This window comes from Camellia sinensis, chromosome 6 (genome assembly GCF_055761805.1).
Source record: "Camellia sinensis isolate YWXY chromosome 6, ASM5576180v1, whole genome shotgun sequence".
Taxonomy (NCBI): domain Eukaryota; kingdom Viridiplantae; phylum Streptophyta; class Magnoliopsida; order Ericales; family Theaceae; genus Camellia; species Camellia sinensis.
The window spans coordinates 64256085-64268374 of NC_138966.1; positions in this window are offsets into that span (position 1 = coordinate 64256085).

The following is a 12290-nucleotide window of genomic DNA, read 5'->3' on the forward strand; positions in this document are numbered from 1 at the left end:
CTAGCTGGATTGCATGATCGGATCTGTTTTGCATGTCATGCATCGATTTGAAGTTGGTTTCGGAAGAAAAAGATAGTGTTCATGTGTTTTGAAGAAAAGTCTCATTTTGATCCGAAAGATTGGAACCGAAACCATGTTTTTATGTTTGTTCTTGCATGACCTTCTTGAATGGGTACCCAGGTCCATGATTTGAACTCATGACATGAAAACTCAGATTTTTGTAACAAGTTGTGAACTTGCATCCATCTTCCAAATGATCATGTTCTTCATATTCTTCAAAGGGAAACCCAGGTTTTCCTGGCTTTTGTTTTGATGAAGCCCTCGGGACCACACCTTGGCAGGGAGGTGTGGGACCTCGGCAAAAGACTTGGTTGGTACCCAGTGTGTTCTCATGGGACAGGAGCAGTGTTTAAACTCCCAGCATGTTTTGCTTTGTTATTGACTTGGATCTGGTAAGAATGTCGAGATCATTCGCATGTGTATATAAAGCTTGTTTTGAGAAGGTGGTTGCCATGTGATTGTAGGACCTTGATCCTTGCTTTGAGCCTGCACCTGAAGAACTAGGTGAGTGGTGCTTTTAATAAAGCTTTGTTACACTGTTTTGATAAGTCTTGCTTTGCTTGTTTTGATGAAAGTATTTGCTAAGCATGAATGAATAGCCTTGTTTGATGTCATCCTTGAAAAGTCCCTTGTACTGGAGGACTCTAAACTTTCGCAGTACCAAGTACAAAAGTCCCTCATGCTGGAGGACTCTAAACTTTCGCAACACTAAGTATAAAAGGATATGGTCCTTTCTTGGGAGCACTAGAATGTTAAATCGGGCTACGGGCCTAAGTAACACCAGATCATCGTGTTAAAAAAGAGCTACGGGCTTAAGTAACACAAGTCCCTTGTGCTGGAGGACTATAAACTTTCGCAGTACCCTTTGACTCAACGATTACGGATCGTACAATCCTTGCTTTGCCACTGGCGATTTACCGCATGGATTTGCTTGTTTTGATAAACTTGATTTGTGTTTTGCCGATGTAAGTAAGCATCCCTTGAGACTTGTGAGATTTGATTGATGAATACGGTTCATCCCTTGTTTTGCCGATGTAAGTAAGCATCCCTTGAGAATTGTAAGACTTGACAGATGAATACGGTTCATCCCTTGTTTTGATAAGCTTGATTTGTGTTTTGCTGATGTCAGTAAGCATCCCTTGAGATTTGTAAGACTTGATAGATGAATACGGTTCATTCCTTGTTTGATAAAGATTTGACGTGTTTTGTTCTGTAAGGATCTCGGCTATATTCATGCAAAACCTTTATTTCTAGTACCATTCACTGAGTATTCAAGCTCACCCTCTCTATATATATGTAGGTGATGAGCAGGACGTCGGCGACGCCTAGAATGTGTTTTGAAAGCTTGTTTTGGATCCATGATTATGTCGGCGTTATTTTGCATTCACGTCGGCAATGTCGTCTTTTATTTACGTCGGCAAATCTTGAAAATTATGCTTCTTGGCTTGTATTCACTGTATTTTTGTATATGTCGGCTCGAGAAGCCTTTTGATCAAGATGTAATACGTACTTTGCTTGGTTGTATTCAAGTTTGTAAAGTTGTAAAGATGTATGCAATTACATTGGATCTATGCACTGCTCTTATGGACCACTTGATTGTTGATTTATTTCTTCCGCATTTGAGAGCCCCGTTTATTATACTCTGATCTTGTCTAACTCTTGGGAAGTTGGCCTTCGGTAATTACGGATTACTGGCCATCACGGCACCAAACTACTAGGGGCGGTTTAGGGTCGTGACACTGACTCTGGCACCAGTTTGGCCATGATCAGACTTGCCTAGTAGAGGGGATAGAGTACCCTGCTACATTTTCGGTCTGAGGTGCACAGCTTGCTCGATATGCCATAGCATGGAGGACTAGAGAGCTTATTGCCCCTGCTCTGATTTTCAGTTGCACCCTCTCTGATGAGTGCATAGCTTGGCTTGCTGAGGAGGCACAGATTGGGTCTACTTTGGCACCTGACTATGCCCCTGATTTATTTGCTTTATCAGTACTTTCAAGTTTTCTTTATGAATGTAATAAAAAGGAACTTCAATTTGTATTCAAGAGTAGGAGAACTCTGTATTGAAATCAATGAAATTGAAGGTTGTGGGTACTGAAAATTTTCTGTTTGGTCCAAAAATGATCTAAGTTGTAAAAAGATTAATTTGAGGAAAATCAACTTTTATTATAACTTTTCAAAACCATTTTCGATATGGAGCAGAACTGGACACGCCTGAGATCTGTCACTAAGATGCACAACCTAGGATTCCAGCAACTGGAAAGTTGCCCCTAGTCTGAATAGCATTGCACCGGAGATCACAACCGAACTCTTGAACGCAGAGTAGACAAAGATGACCAAACATGATCACATGGACAAAGTCGATCGGGGAAGTGTTTATGGCTGGACTTCTAATGAAGTTGCCTACGTATCCCAAAGATTGGAATCAAGCCTTACATAGTTCAGCTTGGGTTCACTCGAGTGTTTAAGCTCTCCTTTTGCGCCCTAACTTTTGCCAAGGCCGCCCTTTGCGGGTTTTCAACCTTGCGAGCTCAGTTTTTATAATTTTAAATTTTTCATGCTCTAATTTTTGCCTAGGTCGCCCTTTCGGGTTTTTGGCCTAGCGAGCCACTCAGGGATAATATTTCTTCAACTTGTCCATGTTGATCGGCCGGGAGAACTCTAGGCCATCTAGGTCCATCAGAACGACAGCTCCACCTGACCAGATGGATTTGATGATATAAGGACCAGTCCAATCGGGTCTGAACTTGCCCCTAGGGTCGTGGATGGGAGCTCGGTTGTCTTTGAGCACTAAATCCCCTTCTTTCAAATTCCTAGACTTAACCTTCTTGTTGAAAGCCTTGGCAATTCTTCGTTGATAACCCTGAACATGGTATAGTGCTTTCAGCCTTCTCTCGTCAAAGAGCATGAGTTCTTCGAACCTACTTTGCTGCCAATCTGCCTCAGCTATCTAACACTCAGCCAATATTCGCAATGGCAGAACCTCAACTTCGATAGGCAGAACAGCCTCCATCCCATAGACTAAGGAATACAGAGTTGCTCCAGTAGAAGTTTGAATTGAAGTCCGATAGCCCCACAGAGCGAAAGGGAACTTATCTGGCCAGTCCCGGTAGGTTTCCACCATCTTCTGCAGTATGTGTTTGATGTTCTTGTTGGTGGCCTCAACTGCTCTGTTGGTCTGCGGCCGATATGTGGATGACTTATGAAAAGCCACGTTGTACTTGTCCAACAAGTCGATCACTTCCTTCTTGAAGTGGGAACCATTATTTGAAATGATCTCGTTCGGGACCCCGTAACGACAGATGATGTTGTTCCTAATGAACTTTGCAACATGTGAAGCCTTCAACATCGCATAAGATTGGGCCTCAACCCACTTCGTGAAATAGTCTATCGCGACCAGAATGAACTCATGCCCATTGGACCCCTTCGGAGTGGCAGTGTAGACGCGCCCCGAGGGCCTCATGCTACAGTTCAAACTCAAATGTCATGGTTCTGAATCTGATCCCGCAAAGTGCAATGCAAGACCGATAAATCACCAAAGAGTCCAAATCTGGCAAATCGTTTTGGAAAACTAATTTTTAAGAAAGAAGTGCCAAATATGGACTGCTTTGCCAGATACAGAGTCGCCACCTAAATATTTATTTTGGGAAACATAGGAAACCCTGACTCGTTGCCTAAGGCCACGTGTCCGTCATCACCAAAGTTGCCTTGGCTCGGGAACTTGGGTACGATTGGGGAAGGTCATCTATGAGCACCCCCGCTCGCCCGATCAAAGATCGGCCACTACTAAACATGATATTTTGTTTTGAAAACATATGTGTTCTTATTCTGATTAATTAGCTAGAATTACTATGCGATGCACACAACACACAAGTATAGACTGGATCGCCTAAATTGGAACAAAACATTTCATGTTTGTTTGTTTGAAAATGGTTTGAAAATGCTACTTGCAAGTAGGCTAAGACGTGGATTTTCCACCCTCAAGCGAGCTTAGAAAACATGATTTTGCCACTCGCAAAGTGGGCTTAAAACTCGCATTTCGATGAATTGTTCCAATTCAAGCAAGCTAACCTTCACCCACAGGCATTCAGGCAGTTATATCATAAAAGCAAATAACATCATGGCAACAGTTACACTCACGCAAGATGCTAAAGCATAAAAGCTTACCTAGTACTCCGAGCCAAAACAACAACTAGTCAGTAATCAAATGCATGATCCTAGTTCATGTTAAGATGGCTAATGCAACACATGCAAAAATGCAACTAGAAATAGGCTCGGCTATTCTAAGATGGCATATGAGATGCAACTTGGTAATCATGTATTCAAATCGGAATTGAAGTACAATGCAGTTAGTATGATGCGCCGAGCCCGGTGCATGCAATACAAATGAATGGATGCAAACATGCGAACATAAGAATGCTAATTGAAACATGACCTAAAACTAACCATTGAAAGCAGGTAAGTAAAAGGGAGAAAGACGTGGGGTTGGAAGACATTCACACACGCACGCACACACACTTATTACAAAATTCGCCCTCTCGACGGAGGGTCCGAAAGAATAATACAAATTAACTAATTAATCAACTAACAAGCTAATTAATTAATTACACAACCAAATCCAAATAAATAACTATTCTAAGTTATTAGAACACTGAAATGGCCTCGAGACGAGGGGTGAATGCATGCTCGGACGGTTTCGCTCGGAAATCCATCGCCATGCTCATGTTGCCTCTGTTTACACTGCTCTGCATCTCTGAAGACTACACAAGTCTCAAGGATGCTCCTGAACCACTCCCTGAGTGTTGTGGGAGGTCACCGGCGAAGACATATGGCCATCGGCCAAGGGATAGTGGTCATCGACCATTTGTACGGATCTCAGCCAACAATGCATAGCCGGTCGGCACTGAAGATGGCCGGCCGACCATCTCTTCCTGCAGAATCCTGTTTTTGCTGCAACAGAGGACAGACAGAGCATGACAATGCATTTTCAAGGCAATGTTTGCACCACCACCCTCCTTATCATGTTTAAGACACAAAGGAGTATGCCTCTCGACCCTCGGGCCATCAATCACGCATTCCAATGCATGATGGCCAAAGGAGTCAAGTGTGCAATTTATATCAAATGAAATGCACAGAACATATAAGGGGCCCCAACCTCTATCATGCTTAATCAAGAGGCAAGGGATGCATACTTAATGCTATGCAACCTAGGCATGCAAGCAAGCTAATGCAACATGAGCATGATGCAAATCCAATGCAACATAAGCATGTTAATAACAATGCCATACAAGGCTAATGGTGACAAGCATGCCAAATGCAATGTAACCTAGACAAGCATGCAAAATGCAACATGGGCATTTAAGCATGCAAGGCAAACATGTGACAACATGTAAAGGGACAAGATATGTAAACATGCAAAACTACTTAACAAAAGCATGCCAAATGCAATACTCCTTAAACATGCAACACCATGTTATGGACTAAGTATGCAACAAGGCACAATTGAACTAGCATGTTACAACATGTAATTTACCAAATATGCAACAAGCATGCGACAACATGCAAGGCAAGCATGCAACAACATGCGGGAATGGACTTAAACCAAAATGGACAACCCTCAAATAGGTCCAAATCAGTGGCCAAAATGCTAAAACGATGGCTTGAAAAAGTAAGGAAATGCATGCTCATGCATTGGCCCATGACTTAAGCATAATAGCACAACTCTCAAACATGATGAAGAGGTGACAAATGTGAGAATTTAGCAATGAAGTAAGCTCTGAAATTTCATGAGGAATGATGCCAAATCAACTAAAGAATGCAAGCATAGCATGCCAATGGGCTTGCACCCTGGCCATATCAACCAAGCCACAAAGGGTCAAGGTGACCCAAAACAGTCCTAAGGAAGGTCAAAATAAGGCCAAAGCATGCATGGAATGAGGCCAAAAACAAGCTAGCATGGTGAGCACAAAACGTGACGCGTACAAGGCCGATAAGGAGCATTACACTACACCTATCAAAACCGAGCATGAGATGACTTCACCAACTAAAATCAGAGCTATAACATGACAAAATGAGACCAAATACACACTGATATGGCAGCTTACAAGCTTAGGCAAAATGGCATACGCAATGGCTCATTCTTAAGGCATAAAGTACCAACTCTTCAAAGCGTGGAAAGAGTGAAAGATGTGAGTGCATGACCATGAAATATGCTCTAAAATCACATATGAAATGATGCCAAATCGTAAGAATAGTCCTAGCAATGCATACTAATGACTTGGACATTCAAAGCCAACAAGCTAGGTTGAACCATGGCTATACAAAACAATGCAAGCATGACCAAAACAACACCAAACAGACCTTAAGCATGGTAAAACAAGGCTAAAATCTTCTTTGGGTCAAGCCAAAATCATGCTAAAAACAAGGCTAAAAGCACAAAGCATGTTAGGGCAATTTCATTGAAATGCACTACAAGTGCATGGTGTATGTAAGGGGCTATTAAACCAACTTTGGAAAGAGTTATGACATGCTAAAAAAAATCCAAAAACCCACTGAAATGAGGTCAACATGAGCTAGAAGAACATGCTCAAACATGAAGCATACAAGACTAGTTTGCAAAATTTACACTACGAGTGTATAAACCAAGCATGGAATGACCAAGATAGGCAAAAATAGCGGCATATGACAGAAAAATAACCACAAATACCAGCTAAGACATTGCCAACATGAACTTAACAAAGGTTCTCACATGTGAGGCAAATATGACAAGTATTGAAGACAACAAGGAGAGGGGATGGCCCTCTCCTTCTTAGGACCTCAGAACACCAGAGGGATTTCAGTGGTGAGAAGGCCAATACAAGGTAGTCCCGAAGCTCACAAAAAAGGCACAAAAATGAGGCCAAACAAGGCCTAAGAGGGGGTAAACAACCCCAAACACAAAAGTGATCGTAAACAAAGATCAAAAGCATGCAAAATCAGAACTTTCATCAATTATAAGTTAAGCTCAAAATAGCATGCCAGATAGGCTAAAAGCTTGTGCAAAAATGGGGAATAAAGAGGGTAGTTTCTCACCCTTGAAGAACCTTGAAGGACAGCAGCAAAACAATCACTTTTCTGAGCCAAACGACCTTCAATCAGCCCAAAAATAGGTTCCAAGGGACCTCAAGCCAATGGTGATCAAATTTGATGAAGGAAGTATATGCAAACAAGAAGTATTTCTCTACTTCTATGGACTTCTATGCACAAAAGGGCAATGGAGAGAGGCTCTAGAGAGAGAGGCAGAGGTTTTTGTTTGAAAATTCTAGAGAGAGAGGAGTTTTTAGAGAGAGAGGCTCCCAAACTTGCCCAAGAAGTTCTATCTTGCAAACTGGGAGATATAGGTTCATATATAGCACAAATTAGCTTTTGGTCGAAAATATTCTGTTATAGGATAGCTGGAGCTTGCTGGCAACAGCTGGAGGAGAAATATCTGTCAAAAATCTGAGTTTTGGACACTTTTGGCCGACTGGCCATCATTTTTGGCCGATAAGGTTCACTTTTGTTCGACCTATGGCCGGTGAGGTCTAATTGTGGCAGGTGGACTTCCATAGAGGCCGATGGAAAAAATCAGTCCTGGTCCCTGACTTGAAGCAGGCCTAATTCCTTCATCTGGATTCCTTTTCAGGTCATTCTTGAGTCTGTAGCCTGGAAGTCTTCTTTCCAAATTTGGAGGCATCACCTCAAAATTCCATGTGTGCTAAGAGATATCCCTCTTTTAGTGAAGGTTTCTTAGTTTCGGTCCAACCGGAATGATGCCCAATTTCAACCAATCATATCTCCCCCATCCGGACACGGCTTTAGGAGATCCTTAAGTGAAAAATGACGCCCTGGAAGTAAGCTTTCCAATGGTGGTGGCCTCATAGCTGAAATCAAAGTATCCAAAAGGATAGGCCTGATTTAGCGAGGGCAGCTCGACTCTCTCTTAGCGATTCATGCCCATCTTCTTCTCCAATTAGGTTTCTTCCCTCTTCTCCTCTTTTCTTCAACTCCAAACCCCTGAACAAGGTGTTTTGAAAGATTTTTCAAAGATTTCATCTCTCTTTCATTCATTTCCACTTTGTCCTTGCTCGGTTTACCGAAAAGCGCAACATTTAACAAAATGCGAGCCTTGGAACATCGTAGGAATTCTTTTTCAAAAATGTTTTGAAAGAAAGGGTTTTAAGGTCTAAAAAAACCATCCAAAATAGCTTTGGCCCAAAATGGGGTGTGAGGTTAGAATTTGACTCTCCTCTTGTTGAAGAAATCGAACCTTTGCCCTGCACATCTTTCATCACCAAGTAAACCATCAGTAGTGCCCACGTCTTAAGGGCAGTAAAAAATAGGGTGTCTACAGTTGGCCCTCTTTGACAGAACTCGGAAATCAAGAAGTGACGTGAGTGAATGTCAAAGCCCAGAGACGACCCGTTTTTTACAAGGCCGAAGACTTGAACAAACAAACAAAATACAGATACAGTTGGCTGAACCCGCAGGTTGCCTACGTATCCCCTTGCAAGGAATCAAACCAGCATAGTTCAGGGGCAGGATGCAAAATGTTATGCAGGAAGATTTTGATAATTGGACTTATACGCTACGTGAAGCTGGTTTGATGATTGGACTTATACACTACGCGAAGCCGGTTTTGAAAGTTGAACTTATATGCTACCCGGAGCCGGTTTGAAAGTTGGACTTATACGCTACGCGAAGCCGATTTGAAAATTCAGGATTTATGCAATGCAATGTAATGATATGATCAAACAATGAGTAGTGCAAAACTGCACAAATATTGTAAATAGATGGAGATGCAAAATCAAACTACGTGTAACATAGAAAAGGTACCGGAGCGCTCTAACCACAATTCTCTTAGTGGAATAGGTGCATGCACAGACAGAACTATGTGTTTCGCAGAAAGAATACAAGTAATTGGGTGGCATGATATAAGTGAGGAATGATCTGCTAAGGAAAGATCGTGATCCTAAATGCTGAATGCAACAAAACAAAATACGATGCAATGGATACAGTGAATAAGGCGCGCGGCCAAACCACATTTTGCCTAGAAAAGGCATGAACACAAAACAGACCACGTCTAACATAGAAAAGGTGCCGACACCCTCAAACCACAATTCTCTTAGTGGAATAGGCGCGTGCACAAAATCACAGAACCATGCTTCAACGAAAGACAGTATGGGCACATGCCAGACTAAGTTTAACATAGAAAGGATGCATGTAATACAATGGATATGCAGTAGATGCGTGCGATAGATACTATATGCAATGCAATGTAGTAGCTAAAATGCAACGTAATAGCTAAAATGCAATGTAGCTGGGAAGTGAAAGTACCTTGCAGGGGCAATTGGTGATGACTCACCTCATGCTGCTCGGGATCTTTCGCTTCTTCTTGGTTGAACCACAGGTACTACTTTTCTCCCTGAATATGGTCGCAACTTTCCCTATTCTCCAACAGGGTGACAGACTAGGTTGGTTCAGTATCCAGAATTGAGGCGCATACACATGCTATCTCAATCTATGGGGCTGCCATAGAGATTTCAAGCCGAGGATACACCCCTGGGTATTTAAACCAGACTTTAGTCTCGGAAATCCCGAACATTTGCGTTCTAGGCATGAGCCATTCGAACTCTACTTTCCACCGTCTCAGTTGATCTCCTAGGAACTCACCGCTAATACAGGCAGGTGGCTATACTAGACCACTGGAAGTCGTTCGGGCACGACAAACACCAAAGGAATTGCACCTTTAGAGGATTTAAGGTCTCCTAGACCTGGCGATAAAACAGATATGATGCAATGGAGGCATGCGATATATTCTATGTGTAATGCAATTGACATAACAGATGTGATGCAATAGATAACAGATGAGATGTAGCAGATAGAGCAGTAGTTGCAAAAAGGGGAACACACTCCGACCACGCTGGAATCGTGAGAGGAGGAAGTACAAAGAAAACCAATCAGGAGCGCGTCCCACGCAACCTGAGATAAATTCCAAACACGCTAAAATCGTGTGAGGAATGGGACAATCTAACCACGCTAAAATCGTGAGAAGAGGCCAAAAAACAGCCGCTCAGGATAGACTAAGAATCAAAAACTGTACGAGATTACGTTTCACGTATCCCGAGATACTCCAATCACGCTGAAATCGTGAGAAGAGGAAAACGAATTCCAAACACGCTGAAATTGTGTGAGGAAGGACAGACTCTAACCACGCTGAACTAGTGAGAAGAGGAAAGGCAAATTCCAAACACGCTGAAATCATGTGAGGAAGGATAGACTCTAACCACGCTAAACTCGTGAGAAGAGGAAAGGCAAATTCCAAACACGCTGAAATCGTGTGAGGAAGGACAGACTATAACCACGCTGAACTCGTGAGAAGAGGAAAGGCAAATTCCAAACACGCTGAAATCGTGTGAGGAAGGACAGACTCTAACCACGCTGAACTCGTGAAAAGAGGAAAGGCAAATTCCAAACACGTTGAAATCGTGTCAGGAATGACAGACTCTAACCACGCTGAAATCGTGAAAAGAGAAAGAAAACAACTCAGGAGCGCGTTCCACGCATCCTAAGTTAAGTCCCGGGGGACAACAATCCTAAACGCTGCTCAACGTAAAAGGTTAACAGACACAAGATGCAAATAAATGCAATCAGTGTGGTGAAATGCATTTTCTATGCAAGTATGGAAGAGTGCATTTTCTATGCAAAAGATACGAGCATTTTCTATGCGAGTATGAGGGCATTTTTTTTAAGTATGAAACAAGAGCATATTCTATGCAATATTGAAAACAAGTATATTCTATGCAAGAGATAGGCATATTATATGCAACATTGAAAGCATATTCTATATAATATTGAAAGCATATTCTATGCAAAAACGAAAACAAGCATATTCTATGCATGAATCATAACAATGCGCGGCATGCATGCAACAGGAGTGTATACGAAAGTGCACATTCTACGCAAAAGAGGGGCATCAAACATGTACTCTGGTGCCTTTGATTTATCTCTCGGAGGGCTTTGCAACACACTCAGCTCGAAAAGGGTACACCCTGTTCATACTGGCGAGGGGTAACATTTGTTGCTGCTTTAATTACCATTCTGACTTGAAGCAGGCTTAAGCTTGGGGTCGAGATACACTCATACTCCAGAGAAAGGCGAGGCCTGACAAGATGTACCTGGAATGCAGTCTCGGAATTTACCGAAGTTGAAACACACTAAGATGCTCCAAATTTTCCCTCTTTTCTTTTGCTTTGCAGTCCGAAACCTATGTAGCTTCAGATAGGTCCTGGTTCTACTGTTCTCACATGACCTGGGTTGAACCGTGCAGTTCATGAAAGAAAGAATCTTGTTTTGCACATATGTGAAGAATGGCACAGCACTTTGAGCACAAAGCGATTTATTTTTGAAATTGAGAGATGAATTCTTAACCGGGTATTGAGTCTACAACTGACCATAGTCAAAACGACCCAACAAAGGGAAAGACAAGGTAAAACAACCTAAACACATCTATTGACACTCAAAATGACTCAAAACAAGAATCGAAACAAACAAAAACACACACACACAACACTCAGATGTGTTCCACCAGTGGGAGACCTCTCAGTTCACGAGGAGCCAGTTTCTTCAGGTATTGTTTCCCACCCTTTCTTATTTGTGATTCTAACATCACCCGGCCCTCAGGCTCTGTTTTTTTGAAAAGCCCTTTTCTCACTTTTTCTCTCAGCGCACATCTCTCTATTCTTTAATCTCTCTTCTTTTTTTATCCCTCCCCTGGGTGGTTGATGGATAAACAGAAGTTGCGGGCTCTTGCCCCTAGCATTCCGCTAGATTCTTCTTCTTCTGCTCACAACAACGAACTTTTCCACAGAGGGGTTGCGCTACAACTGAGTGTGTAGCAAATCTGCAATTGACATCGGTTGACGATGCTCTGCTGGGGAGTTTGGATGTGATCAGATCTGTCCAGACTTGGGAATGGAATATCTTGATCCATTCCAATTCGTGCTTCGCACTTAGCTTGATACCTCGCTGATTGGAGGATGAGAGAGCTTTTAGCCCTTTGTTGTTAGCTTCAGTTGTGCCCTTTCTGGCGAATACGGTGCCCTTTCCGGCAAGTAGAGTGCCCTTCCTGGCAAGTGCATTGACAACGAGGAAAAGACAGGAAGCCTGACTCAACTGTGCTCCTAGTTCATCATTTTGACCATTTTTTGTCT